A 15,350-nucleotide genomic window follows, 5' to 3' on the forward strand; every position below is an offset into this window, starting at 1 on the left:
CAGAGCCATCTGTCAGTCAGGCAGCGGGGTGAATCTAGACAATTTTGTCAGGATCCTTGCCATGCCTGGAGCAGCTCTGCCTTGTCAGGTAATAGCATGCTATCAGTTGACTCTGGGTCACAGGAGGACAAAACAAAATGTGCTCCTGTGACCCACAAGAAATGTATGTGCAATAAATCTTCGCTTTTAGGGCAGCCTGTTGAAATCAATGGGCTTGCAACGCACAAAAATGTCCCAAATATGAGGCAGGTCACACTATAGTACGTTGCAATGAGTTGCAGTGAGTTCCAATCTATGTATGCTGCCTTAAGGGCCGTACACACGGACCAAATATCGGACAGCATTGGCTGGTTCAATAGAAACCGGCCAACATTCGGCCTGTGTGTACAACAGAAGGTGGCCTTCTGTCGAAGGGGCATGACCGAAAAAGGTCTGCCATTCAGCGCTCTCAGCCAATGGCAGCGAGTGCTGTCTGATGTGTTCTGGTGGGGGGGAGGGGGCATCCCCCTTTCAGAACACAATAGCTCAGCAGGGGAGATCTCTGTACTAACATCCGATAGTTAGTACAGCGGCTCCTCCTGAGCTCTTCAGTTTTTTTTTTCCATTCAGCCCGCTGGGTTGAACGAAAAAAAACCAAACAAAAACACATAGTGTGTACTAGGCTTTAGTGCCTTAGGGTGCTATTCAAAATGAATGACACTGCAGGGTGTCAACGCATTTCACAAGCCTTGTGATAGATAATGCATGCATTGCTGCAACACAGATGTAAATCAGCCTGTACAGCTTTACTTACATAAATGATGGAAAATATAAGCATGTGCAAAAGTCACTTTGTGTGTATAAGATTGGAGATATTGCCCATACTGACCAATAAGAATACTCCCTTAATTTTATTTTTTTTTCATAAGGTGAATTTCGATGCATTGCTATGGGCAACATAGCCCAGTATTAATGAATTTTCATTATTCCTGTTGCTACAAGTACAAAACACATCTGGCAGAACCTTTTTTTTTTTTTAAATGGAATGTTCTGTTTGCTAAATGCTAAATCAAATTGGTGGCCTACAAAAATATTATTAAATTTACATAAAAAATATTTGTAGTTTTTGTTTGCCATAAAAACTTTTTTCATAAAAAAATAAAAATAAATAAAACATTATATATATATATATATATATATATATATACCCTAATCTAATATATATATATAACAATATATATATATATATATATATATATATATATATATATATATATATATACACACACACACCCTAATCTATCTATCTTTAGACGATCCCTGAAGACTCTTCTCTTTAAATAAGCCTTTCCGGCTACTAACTAATACACTGTTTCACTTTCCCATCAGCTCATCCCCCACAGCTATTACCTTTTGTATCAATTGACCCTCCCTTTTAGATTGTAAGCTCTAATGAGCAGGGCCCTCTGATTCTTTTGTACCAAATTGTATTGTAACTGTAATGTCTGCCTGAACTGTAATGTCTGCGCAAACTAAATAAATCCTGAATACTAATAATAATAATAATAATTATTATTATTATTATAAATCCTGAATACTAATAATAATAATAATTATTATTATAAATCCTGAATACTAATAATAATAATAATTATTATTATACAGGATGTATATAGCACCAACAGTTTGCGCAGCACTTTACAATGTGAGGGGAAGACAATGCAGTTACAGTACAATTCAATACAGGAGGAATTAGAGGGCCCTGCTCGTTAGAGCTTACAATCTAGAAGATAATATATATATATATATATATATATATATATATATATATATATATATATATATATATACACACACACATCTTGTAGGCACAATTCATGTCCTGTTTGCAAAAAATAATGGAGATTGGTGGAGCCCTGTATGCCTTATTTTGTGTATATTTAATCTATACATATATTTTTGTGTACATCGTGTGCCATGTGATCATCCATTTACAAATATGCCTTGACTGCAATCCTTTGTCTTATATTTACATTTTTTCTCCATGTATCTGTAAAATCAAAAGAGGCCCTGTAGGTGTGACAACCCAGCCGCGGCCTGCTTTGTTCTGTCTCTTTGTAAATGTCATTCTCTTTTAATAGCCGAGCAAATTAAATGGTTAAAACTGTATGTGGATAAGGAGGGGTAGGGGGGGTGTTTAATGCAGAAATATTAGCAGAATTAGACGAGCCGAGGCCTATGATTTTGGGACTAATGGTTTGCATCCTAGGGTTGTCATCTCCCTTTTTTGTGCAGGGTGTCCAGATCCGGCTGGAACTGGTTTGAGGCAGCTTAGCTCATGATGAACAATGCAGCGACTGAGCTTCCTACAGTGGGACAGAAGCAGAAGACATTGCAAGGAGGTCTCATCCCCAGTCAGTGTGCAATCCCCATAAGACACACAGCACTGGTATGTGACATCTGCAATAAACACACATGTATGTACATTCATCAGGGAGGGGGAAGCATTTGCATTTGCAATTAAAAGAAAAAAAAAAAACACAGTTTTCTATGAGGTATGCAGGATGCAGTGGGATTTTCCAGGACATAAGCTGCAAATTTTACGCAGGTAAAACAAAAACACCCCCCAACAAAAACAGATATGGAATGCCAAGGAGAACCGTAATGTAAATTTGCACTTTGCATGTTCTGTAATATTCTTTGCATGCCTTTTGTTTGTAGATTGCATTTGTCTATTTAAAAGGCTGGCAGGCTTATTATTTTATAGGGCAAAGAGGATCTGCATTGTGCAGTAAGTCCCAGGCAGCCAATCATCAAGAACAAATTTTGCACGTCAGTTACTATGGGTTACTGCACATTGTCCTCATCATTAAATAAGCCTAGGTGTTCGGAAAATTCTGCAAATGTGTTACCGGTTGGAAAAAAAATATTTTTGTGATTCAGTTCTCATTCATGTATTGGAAAAGTCTTATAGCTCTTTGCCAATGGATCCATACTGGAAGGTCAAAATGCCAAGCTGTGATTGGTCATTACCTGTCATAAATGTTAATTCTCGTATTAATTAATACTGTCTTTTTTTTCACCCAGATTAACTCATGCAATCTAATGGATTTGTGATTTCTGCTGTATATAATTAAGGATATTTAAAAATGCATGCATGCTGTAAACACAACCAGCCACAGCTTAAAATGGCAAATCCGAAGTCGAATGAAGGACATGATTTTATAGAAGGAATGCAACGTAGACAGCAGATACTCATTGCTGTTTTTTCTACATATTTAATTAGGAATTAGGTCTGTGCTAATCCCAGGCTTATTTGCATTTACTCCCTGATGGGTTCCCCCACCATATCTGCTGGCAGTTGGTTCCAGGTGTCTACTACTCTAAAATAATGAAGGCTGTATGGGGGTTGTACACACAGGCTTTGAACAAAGAACTGTCTGTGATTGGGATATTGGTGTTGTCCCTGATGGTGGGATACCCCCTGAGGCAATGGCTTAAATTAACTGGATGACGACATCTAATTACTTGGGAACGGAAGTTTGCTATCCTTTTTTTTTTTAAATGGCACTAAATGGCCATTTTAGAGTAGGTGCACACTTGAGTGTTGGCTTCTTCATTCATTTTTTGCACTTTTTTAAGGGCGTAACCATTATTGTTTATGCCAATTAGAAGAAGACATTTAGGAGAAAGAGATGGTTGTTAGGCGCGAAAATCCACAAAAAAAGGTGTTACAGTAAACCCCCCTCCATTGCGGGGGTTACGTTCCGGACCCAGCCGCGAAAAGTGAAAATCCGCGAAATAGAAAAACCCTATTAAAATGCATTGTAGGCATGTTTTTTTTACTGTCACTGTACGTGTAAAAGCATTTTAAGGTCTTTAAACACACTTTTAAAACAATAGAAACTCATTTAAACACATAAAAGATACTGAGAGACATAGCAAGAGCTATGGAAAACACAAAAATATTTCATTTTTAATGATTTATATAGTAAAATTACATTACAAAAAAAACGCAATATACCGGGACCGCAAAAACTGAACCGCGATGGAGCGGGGGTTTACTGTATGTGCATTTTTCAGGTGCTCCCGTTAAAGTCTATCGAGCCAAAAAACGCACTTTCCTGCTCCAAAGAATCTACTGCACTCCTTTGGAGCGTCAAGCTTTAGCATATTGCTCTAATGTGAATTTACCCCATCAATAACATGAAAATCTGATGTTGAGCATTGAAGCGCTTCCAGAAATGCTTGCGCAGCATTGCGTATATTTGACGCATGACAAGCTCACTTTAAATGCATCCATATTCTGCACGCTAATTATATACACAGGATGCATCCAGTTTATGGCATACAATGGCGCATAAGAGTAGTAGTTATGGCGCATTAAGTGGACACCCCATCTGGCATGCATATTATCACATGAATGTGTGCATACCTTGAATCCAGTCCAGCACAGCCAATAACCTTGGGATGTGTCTGTTAGCGTGCCTACTATACATTCACAACCCGGCGAACGTGCCGCAAGGTAAATTATTTGCCATATACAGGTAGATATCTGCTAAATATGGTTTATTGCGCCATACAATAGTCATTTTGATCTGGAACCTAGGATGTGTAGCCTGAGATCTTGCTATTGTTTGCAAAATAGATGTAATGGGATTCTGTATCGACTCGTATTAGCATTGTGTCCAATTTCACAGTTGCACAGATGGAATGAAAGGCAAAGCTAGGTGCGGGGAAAAAAAAGGACACGCATTCATGTGAGCCTGTGAATCTTGTCTTTAAGCTGGAGGCCTGGGAGAGAGGAGAGGGAGAGCGTGGCAGTGCAGGGCGAGACACAGGAGGCAGCTGTAATGAATGAGCAGAGGACTGAAAACAAAGCCTTCCAGAATGGACTTCTACTAAACACATTCCGCCTTGGAGTCATCTCTTGTTACTTCCTTCTACAGGAAATCAGCAGCCTTGCTTGACGCTAAAAAAAAACGACCCCAGCCCCACAGCTGCCTTTGTCACAGCTCCAATCAAGAGAGGAAAAAAATATAAATAAAATGGAGGACAATAGTGAAAAGATGCCCAGTGAATGACTGTGAAAAGTGGGCTCTTCAGAGAATACAAGGCGGCCCAGAAAGCCTTGGGGGAAGGTTGGACCTGGGTAAGTGGTGAACAAGAACGAGGCACAAGATCTTTGCCAGCTTGTCTTTGCTGTGATGAATCCTGACTTGCAGTTTTGTAGCTGCAGCACACAGATTGCTGTTGTTGACCATTTTCTTTCGGGATTGCGTTTAAATTCCTGCGCTGCGCACTTGGATCCACTGGAGCTTTCATCTCTGGCGCAGTTGGGCATGCGCTCAGTGAAAGGCTTGTACCCTTTTCCATGGAGATTGGTGGCTCTTTGGTCGCAAAGGTTTTTCATCATGTTGCATCTGTGAACGCTAGAGCCTTGAGGTATTAGTTATTGCTCGCAAATGCATGTTTACCGTACACAATTTCACGCAAGGCCCAAAATTTAGGTTGTGTATGGAATGATTGTCAACATTACTGAAAAAAATTGGAAAGACAGGTTGGACCACCCCGCCTGGGTGAGCGACATGTGCGCAACTTTCTGCTTGGTGGGGCATTCTGTGGGGCATGGGGGGGGGGGGGGGTCTGGGACAATTTTTGGAATATGGCGGGGTGGGGGTTGATGTTCTGAAAGAGATGGACACTTGGCAACTTTGGTAGAGCGGTATCATATCACATGACTTTCACCAGCAACACATGAATCCCCCACCCCTATTGATTATCAAGTATGGTGTCAGTTGCAGAGATCTTCCAGCGTTGCCGACAATATCTCCATCCAATCATTTCACGTAACATTAGAACATTCTTTTTTTGTGGTGTACCTATTGTGGTTTCACAAAAACATGGCGGCACCAGCAGCTTTCAAGAATGTGTGGACCCCACCATCCTCTTCCCAATGATAGTTGCCTGGTTATCATATTGATCCTCTGGTTTTAATTCTGGTAGCTATTGGCCTGGAACAACTGCGCACGTCTAGGGTTCTGACTGATGCCTCGTACACACGCACCGATTGTTGGCCGACCGATCAGTCGTCTTTTGTCCAGTGTTGTGTTGGTTGAAATGTGCTCTAGACTGCACACAAATTTTTTCGGCCAACAACAACCAACTTCAGAAGTGATGTCATGTGCTGGTTTACTTTCCGTGTGTTTTTTCTTCTCTGAGCATGCCCAGTCTTGATTTTTGTCTGCCGAAATCTGTACTGACTGACAAACAATCGGCCGTTCTGTTGACGGCCAACAAAAATTTTATAGCATGCACAACAGATTTTGTTCGGCCAAAAAGTCGCAGTCGGTTGATGGAAGCATCATACTAACAAGCCGACAATCGACCGATTGGACGTTGGCCGAAAATTCACGGGCAACAATTGGTGCGTGTGTATGAGGCATTAGCTTGCTGCATACTTGTTCCAAGTCTGAGGCTTGGAAAATGCTGAAGCCAGAGGATTACCATGACAGTCAGCCAGGCAGCTAGCATGGAGGTCAGCAGTGGTAGACCATATGTTTTCTTCCTGGCTGACTGGGCCGCAAATATATACAGTATTTGCAAGTGGTTCGTGTGACAACCTAGATGTTCTTGTGACAACCTAGTTGTTAACATGCAAACTATGAGTTGTCAAACATCAGCCAATTGGGGGGAGGAAAATTAGGGCAGATCGTAGGGGACTGTAATGATATTAGATGACAATTGCTATTGTAATAGATATGCTTCTACCTTTTGTTCTCAGGCTTGCCTATGGTCAGCTTAAATCCCAGGCATTCATGTTTTGCAAGCTTCTGTGGCTGGGAAGTTAAAAATTCCAGACATTCCTTTCCTTATTTACAGGGAGGGATGTGCCATGAGCCTTGCTGCTTTGTTTCCATCTGCAAAAGCACAGCTAAAATGGCACAGTCATCATTTCCAAAATCCCAGGATCTGTAACCTTGCAATCCCAATTTTATTTTTTGTACGCATATTCGGTGATTGTACCTTTTTTTTTTTTTTTTTTTTTTTTTTTTTAATACAATTTAATATTGCCAAGTCTGCTTGCTTAGCCCAGGCTGTGCTATTTGTACACACTACAGTGGTGGGGAGGGGGGGTAACCGAGCTGTGAAAAGCAGGCCTCCCTTTGTCAGGCTTAAAGAAGGTTTGCATTGCTGCTAGTACGCCCTGTGCATGTACTCCAGTGTGCTGTGCGATGGCTCCTGCGGATGATTCCCCTTTTAATTAAAACACTCCTTGCCTTGACACCCAGGAGAGGGCTGCCCAGTGGAAGCCATGTGGCTTTAATTGGAGTCATGTTCACGTAGGTGGCTGCACTAACGGGGACAGTGGACCTGTAAGCCGTTACAGGGCCTCTTGTTTACTGCTGCTGTTGCAGAGGCAAGCCCTGCTGGATTGGATTTTTTTTTCCCTCCTCTCCCTCTTCACTGTGATTGCCTGCAGCTGTGTTACCCTGTATCCGTTTGCAGGAGCCAACACCACAAAAAAAAACCTGTGTTAGCATGGCTGCAAGAGGTGACCGGGAGATCTGAAAATTTGTAAAAACGTAAGTGACGCCATCGAAGGATTGACAACCTTTCACTTCCTTTTTATTTATTGATTTGTCTGAGGCTCCAGAAACAAGGGGATCCCTGTTGTCTCCTCAGCCTGCTGGCTAGGCCAGGTTTGGAATTTTTCAGGCCTGTGTGAGCTAGGCAAGCCTTTGTTCCCTGTCAGAAAAGGCCTTGTTGTTTTTAAATGCAACACTGGGCTTATTTACTAAAAATTAGGCCTAAGACAGAGGTGTACCCACTGGCCAGTTGTTTTTCCTTTTAGGAACTATTGATGTGCTGTGTTTTGTTGTTGGGAGTCATCATTGATTACTAACATCACTTGTAATGCATGAGCTGATTGTTTGTTTGTTTTTTGGGGAATATAGAAACGATCGGGGATTAGCAAAATGGATATTGTCATTTTATCTGAGTCTGTTGTCCTAGTGACGTCATTCTGTGGGGACATACTAAAAGGAATGGGGCATTCCTCTCTGTCATTCCTTTTGGTATGTCCCATTCTGTGTGTTTGTGTCTGTGAGACCTAGCAGGTTCACGCAATGCAGATCCACTAATGGCACTTTTCCACTGCAAGTACCGGCTCGGCTCTACTTGGCCCTGCTTGGCCCGGTTTGCTTTTCCACTGCTGGTACGGTGTTGGAACGGTTCGGTACGGTACGGTATGGTTTGCTTTTCCACTAAAGTAGTACTAAAGTTAAGTGGGTGGGATAACAACGGGGTGGGTGGGATTCTCTGACCAATCAGTGGCTAGTAGTGACTGCATGCAAAGGATTGTGGGATATGGTACCGGGTATGGTACCTCTTGGAACCACAATCGAGTAGGTACTGTTTTTTGAGAGCCGTACCGTTCGGTTCCATGCAGTGGAAAAGCGCCGCTGTAATGTACCGTACCAAACCGTTCCTACACCATACCATGCGGTACCAGCAGTGGAAAAGCACAAAAGCGAGCCGAACCGTTCGGTTCCATGCAGTGGAAAAGTGCCATAAGCAACCAACCAAAACCTCAAGTAGATGTGGATGATTGCTATGGGTGACTGCATTGGTAGATCATGATTTATCTTTGTTGAGGGTGGCCACTCAGGGCCCGAAAAAAGCCAGAAATGTGACCTGAATTGGGCATTATTGTTGCTTCTGCCAATGGCACAGTGGTACAGTATATGTAAACGGTTGTACATAGTTTGCTCCGTATTATAATGTTGTTGTGATGGTTTCTGCCATGAATGGATCTACTCCAGTCTTTCTTCTCAGCAGATCTGTCTCTCTTGTGTTCCCTGTACTGCGGCAAAAGAGATGTGTATTTACAGGCATATCTTAGCACCCATTGTTACCGCTGTAGCTGGATGCCCATAATTGACATGCAGCTACAGCGGCAACAATGGGTACTACGCTTTCTTTTCCTCTGACCCACCCGATGCAGCTGGATTTTACTTCTGTTTTTAAGGCCCCTTTCACACAGGCGGACTCTGTTTTTCTCAGTGGGGGATTGATCCCCCGCTGAGCAGGCGGATGACAGCTGTGTCTCCGCGCTGTGTGCGGAGACACAGCTGTCAGGTCCCGCTGTTCTCTATGGGAGAATCGGATGGGAACGGACCGTCTGTCCGTTCTCATCCGATCCCATCAGATCCGCTGGACGGATGGAAAATAGAGTTTTCATTTGTACAGATTTCACAGATCGGATGTCAGCGGACATGTCTCCGCTGACATCCGATGCCCCCATAGAGATGCATGGGGCGTCCGTTCAGACCTGCCAAAAAAACTGACAGGCGGATCTGAACAGTCCGGTCCGCCTTTGTGAAAGGGGCCTAAAGGCTATGTTCACTCAACCGCACAGGGGGACCACAGATGAGAATCCGTAGATTCTTGCTGGTGATGTGGGACTTGTATCCTGTGCAAATTAATGGCTGGTGCCACCTTGTTAGCACGTAACCGCTCATCTGAGCAGTACATGCAAATAGACCCTCCAACCTACCTTGGACAGACCGTATGTGTACAGGGATGGCGTTTCTGCAGGGTTGTGTTCACAGCTAGTTGGCCAGTTTGTATGCGGCCATAACACAGAGCGTTGCTGGAAGTTTAAGTTACTCCATTTGTCCTGTTGGCGGCATCCCGCATGGATAAAGTCCATGTGTGTATGGCTAGCTTTACAATGAACTTCTCTTATTTGCTCTTCCTTTTTTTTTTTTTTTGCTCTGTTAAAGTAGAACTATATGCAAAACTTTTTTTTTTTCACATTTTGGAAAGAGACTGAGTAACGCCTCGTACACACATTCAGATAATCGGACGACTTATCGTTTGCATTTTGTTGCATGATACTAATATCGAATTCAACAATGCATATAAACGTATGTTTTTTTTTCGTACGATTCCGGAAAAGCTTCCTGGTTGCTTAGAAACGTATCAGATGGTGAAAAACAAAAACAATGGCAGCCAGGCCTTTTCCGTGCTATTTTAGTGTTTCTGATCATACTGTACTGATTAAACGATTGTCGTTCGCTAGGCTATCGTACGTCAGAAGTTTTCGTGTTTATCCCTTCGGATTTTGTTGGATGAACTGTCCTGATCGGCTGTCGAAAGCCGTGTACTGACGATCAGATTATCGTGCGATCAAGTCGAAAGCGCTTATTTTCGTCTGATTATCTGAACGTGTGTACGAGGCATAAGGGAGGGTTATAACCGCTGCAAGGATTATTTTTGCCTTCTTTGTCCCATTGGGGAGATTTTCCTTCATTTCCTGTCCCATAGCCAAACAGGAAGTGAGAGGAAGTCCTTGCAAATTAAAACGTAACTCCACTTTTGTTAAGAACCCCCCCCCCCCCCCCCGGGTAATCTATGTACCTTGCAAGAATAACAACTTTTTTTGATTCCTACTTTTTTGTTATTCTGAAGAAATCCCTGTTTGTTTCTCTGTGCTGGGTGGGTCAAATGGAAGTGGTTTCATTATTACAGAATCACTAATGAGGAAATCTGTGGGGCCTGCATCCTTCTAGCCTAGGTTCACACTGAGGCCGTTTTGAAATCATGAGAGTTCAGCTGAACTGGCACAATTTCAAACCGGCATTTTAGTCCGACTTCGGGAGAGGTTCCTGCACAGATGTCTATTGAAATCACCCCACAAAGTTGCCAAAAGTAGTACAGAAATTAACGCGGCACCGCAAAGTTGGCATTGCACAGATTTGGGCGGTACAATTGCCGGCAATTGGCTCAGATTTGATATGTCACATTGCTTGTCAAATCGGACCAACGTGATGGTGGGCTTAGACTTGTTCCTATTGGGAGTATCTCACCAAAAATGACATATTTGTTGCAGGGGATGCCTGAAATCTGACTTGTATCTTAGGAAGACTTCAGGGAAAATTGGTGAGCCAATCATACAAGCAGGAAATTTATGTTTCTGGGGGAGGCGTTCTGTACACATTCTGTGTACAGAACACCTCCAGGTAGCCATGTTGCCTTACCTTTTCAGAAAATTACAGAGCTGCAGATTGAAAAGGAAAGGTAATTTTTAATAGCATTTAATTACAATGTGTCACAATTGTATATGCTATATTATTTTTTCTTTATTTTCCCTAAGACAAGTGGCGTTACCCTTTAAGGGAATCCAAGGACCCCCAGGTCACCAGAACTAAGTGTCCCCATTGGAAGATTTCTATTCTTTTACCTTTCTGGGGACAATCCAAAATATGGTATTTTCTTTCACTTGCACTTTCAATGATAACGGTAAACAGGACAAATGGAGAGGCTGAATCTCCCTAATGGGAGAAATGCCTGATGGAGTCCTGCATGGCTCTGAAACGTTGCTTTCTGCTGTAACAAAGTAATTGCTAATTAAGGCCCCTTTCACATGGGCTCACCGCCTGATGGAGTCCATTCTGCTCAGCGGGGGATCGATCCGCCGATCCCCGCTGTGCAGGCGGATGACTGCTTCGTCTCACGGCTCTGTGTGCAGAGACTGAGCTGTCAGATCCCCGCTGTCCTCTATGGGGAGATCGGATGAGAACGGACCGCCTGTCTGTTCTCATCCGATCCCATCTGATCCGATCCTCCAGATGGATGGTAAATAGGGTTTCCATCCGTCCGGATTTCACGGACAGGATAGGAATCAGATAGCAGCGGGTGTCAGTGGAGATGTCTCCGCTGACATCCGCTGCCCCATAGGGGTGCATGGAGTATCCCATCAGGTCCGCCTGAAAAACTGACAGGCAGATTGGATCGCCCGTGTGAAAGGGGCCTTTGGCTTGCTGGAGACATTACTCTCTCTCCCTAATGGGAACATAGACCGCAATAAAAACTGTCAGGTATTCTAATCTATCTCCATTCTATCCAAAACTTAAAAAAACATTTTCCTTTTAGTTTTACTTGTTAAATATACCATTTGTTATGTTCGTTTGCTATGTGTTGATCCTGCCGGAAATTGTGTCAGCCAAACACTTCCTGTGCTTTTGGTCCTGTGCTGAGCTCTTTCAGTTTCATTTTTTTGAGGACTGCAGACCCCATGTTGCAGTGCCTTGAAAAAGTATTCATACCCCTTGAAATGTTCCACATTTTGACACGTTGCCAACAAAAATGTTTTTGTCCTTGCTGAAGAAAAGCACCCCCATAACATGATGCTGCCACCACCATGTTTTACTGTAGGAATGGTGTGTTCAGGGTAATGTGCAGTGTTAGTTTTCGGCCAAACGTAGCATTTGGCTTTTAGGCCAAAAGTTTGTTGTGTCCCCCACATTGCTTCTCGCAAACGGGAATTTTTATGGCTTTTTTTTTTTTTTTTTTAAATAATGGCTTTCTTCTTGTCACTCTTCCATAAAGGCCAGATTTGTGGATCCATTAGATCTAACATTGCAATTGCACAGATCCCCTGCTGAAGCTATTATATTCTGACAGCCAATGCCAGCGGTTGTCGGGATACAGTGGGTGCTACCAAACACTTACTGCAGCTGATTGGCTGGCTGCAGTCACTGTTTGGCTAAGAAATATCTGTCTTCATTTTTCAGATTGAAGGATTTTGGGTGGTAGGGTGCTGACAGCAATCGGTCAAAACTCAAATGACGCATGTTTAGCTTTATATTAAGACATGAAATATGTTACTGGCAGAATGTCTATGGGAAAATACTAGGCCGAACTTATCTTGGCGAGCCAGCCAGGAGGCTGCCACCTACACTGGGCCAGTCATCTGCAGCTCGGGGCATTTCGGAATGTATACATATGGCTATGGGGTGGGGTATGCTTCGGTTGCTTAGGATTGGCCTACTAGGACTGCTTCCTGGTGGGCTCACTTAGTTGAATTCAGACTAATCTCATGCCCAAGCTCAGTTCTACTAGCAAGCAATAGTATAATGCATCTTCATTTTTAGGTTCAGATAAGCTTTCAGCTCAAATGAACACCACAATCAGACAGCTGCAGCTACAAAATCATAATTGTAATTAAAATAAAAGGCCGGAAGCTATTTTAATCTAGGTGTATTTTCCTAAATGAAAAGATGGAGGGTCACTTTAAGGTTTACACTAAGCGGTACATGGATGTAATACCCAGCATTCCACAGCTCTGCATTGCAGCAGAATTCCTGACCGCTCAGGATCGGTCATTTCCTTACCGTTGCTCTCTAAAAACCATTATTCTGTAATGCTGTAATTGCCAGATGGCTTCTCAGAGCTACAGCCCGATTAAGCCTTAAAGGGAACCAGACAGATTTTTTTTTTTTACCTAAAATGTAATGTCCCCCTTTACCTGGGAAGGGTCTGTAAAATCCCAGTTGGGTGTTCACAAATAAGGCTGACTTTGGGAAAGGAGGATACATTGGGGATCGAAAGTTTGGGCACCCCAGGTAAAAATTTGTATTAATGTGCATAAAGAAGCCAAGGAAAAATGGAAAAATCTCCAAAAGGCATCAAATTACAGATTAGACATTCTTATAATATGTCAACAAAAGTTAGATTTTATTTCCATCATTCACCATTTCAAAATAACAGAAAACAAAAAAAGTGGCGTCTGCAAAAGTTTGGGCACCCTGCAGAGTTAATATCTTGTACTGCCCCCTTTGGCAAATATCACAGCTTGTAAACGCTTTTTGTAGCCAGCCAAGAGTCTTTCAATTCTTGTTTGAGGTATCTTTGCCCATTCTTCCTTAAAGTCTTTCAGTTCTTTGAGATTTCTGGGCTGTCTGTCACGCACTGCTCTTTTAATTTAGATTTTCAATTATGTTGAGGTCAGGAGATTGTGAAGGCCATGGCAAAACCTTCAGTTTACTCCTCTTGATGTAATCCCCCGTGGATTTCGAGGTGTGTTTAGGATCATTATCCATTTGTATAAGCCATCCTCTCTTTAACTTCAGCTTTTTCACAGATGGCATCAAGTTACCATCCAAAATTTGCTGAAATTTTATTGAATCCATTTTCCCTTTTATTTGTGAGATGTTCCCTGTGCCACTGGCTGCAATACATCCCCAAAGCATGATTGATCCACCCCCATGCTTAACAGTTGGACAGAGGTTCTTTTCATTAAATTCTGCTCATTCCGGCCAAAAAGTTAAATTTTAACCTCATCAGTCCACAGAACTTGTTTCCAAAATGCATCAGGCTTGTCTATATGTTCATTTGCAAAGTTCAAACGCTGATTTTTGTGGTGAGGACGTAGAAGAGGTTTTCTTCTGATGACTCTTCCATGAAGACCATATTTGTACAAGTATCTCTTTATAGTGGAATAGTGTACCACAACTCCAGTGCCTGCCAGATCTTTCTGGAGGGATTGTGCAGTCAAACGTGGGTTTTGAATTGTTTTTCTCACAATCCTGCGAGCTGTTCTGTCTGATATTTTTCTTGGTCTTCCAGATCTTGCTTTAACTTCCACTGTTCCTGATGACTGCCATTTCTTAATTACATTCCAAACAGAGGATATTGACATCTGAAAATGCTTTGCTATCTCTTATAGCCTTCTCCAGCTTTTTGAACGTCAACTATTTTCAGTTTTCTAGACAACTGCTTAGAAGATCCCATGGTGCTGATTGTTGGGGCAAGGTCAGATGAGTCTGGGCATGTAAAACCTTTGAGATTGACCTCACCTGGTCTTCCCAGACGATGATTGAGAACAATCCATGATGCTGGCAGGTCTCAGCCTTGCAAAGGGGGCAGTGCATGCTATAAATTCTGCAGGGTGCCCAAACTTTTGCAGACGCCATTTTTTTGTTTTCCGTAATTTTGAAAGTGTCAATGATGGAAATAAAATCTAACTTTTGTTGACATATTATAAGAATGTCTAATCTGTAATTTGATGCCTTTTGGAGATTTTTCCATCTTTCCTTGACTTCTTTATGCACCTTAATACAATTTTTTTACCTGGGGTGCCCAAACTTTCGATCCCCACTGTACATGTTTGTTATGGACCAGTTGTTCTGCCCATGCTAAGCTCCAGTTCACGGTCAATCAAAGTTGGTCTAATTTGGATATTTCTGTGCCTTTACAGACACCCATTTGAGAGAAAAGTAAAAATAAACCAGCTTTAACCACTTCAATACTGGGCACTTTCACCCCCTTTATACCCAGGCCAAATTTCAGCTTTCATCGCTGTCACACTTTGACAATTGGGCAGTCATGCAACACTGCACTCATATAAAAAAAAATGTTATAATTTTTTTGAGAACGATATCACTGGGGTTTTTATATTTTGCTAAACAAACATTAAAAAAAACACATTTTCCTGTTGTGAAATGTTGCAAATAAGTAATTTTTCTTCACTGATGGGGCTGCACTGAAAAGAGTGGAAGCCATCTTTGCGATCCAGCCAGGAG

The 15,350-nt window shown here is 42.3% G+C and overlaps 1 protein-coding gene across 1 annotated transcript in view; it reads left to right on the forward strand.

Moving 5' to 3' along the window:
* The first annotated feature begins 4,640 nt into the window (after positions 1-4,640).
* The window catches only part of ZNF532 (zinc finger protein 532), a 135,625-nt gene continuing 124,915 nt past the window's right edge, over positions 4,641-15,350 (forward strand). The window contains exon 1 of the mRNA XM_082243887.1: positions 4,641-5,131. The gene's annotated coding sequence lies outside the window, so the exon portion shown is untranslated. The remainder of the gene's footprint in view (positions 5,132-15,350) is intronic.

This window comes from Pelophylax lessonae (assembly GCF_965119305.1).
Source record: "Pelophylax lessonae genome assembly, chromosome: 1".
In the NCBI taxonomy this organism is placed as follows: domain Eukaryota; kingdom Metazoa; phylum Chordata; class Amphibia; order Anura; family Ranidae; genus Pelophylax; species Pelophylax lessonae.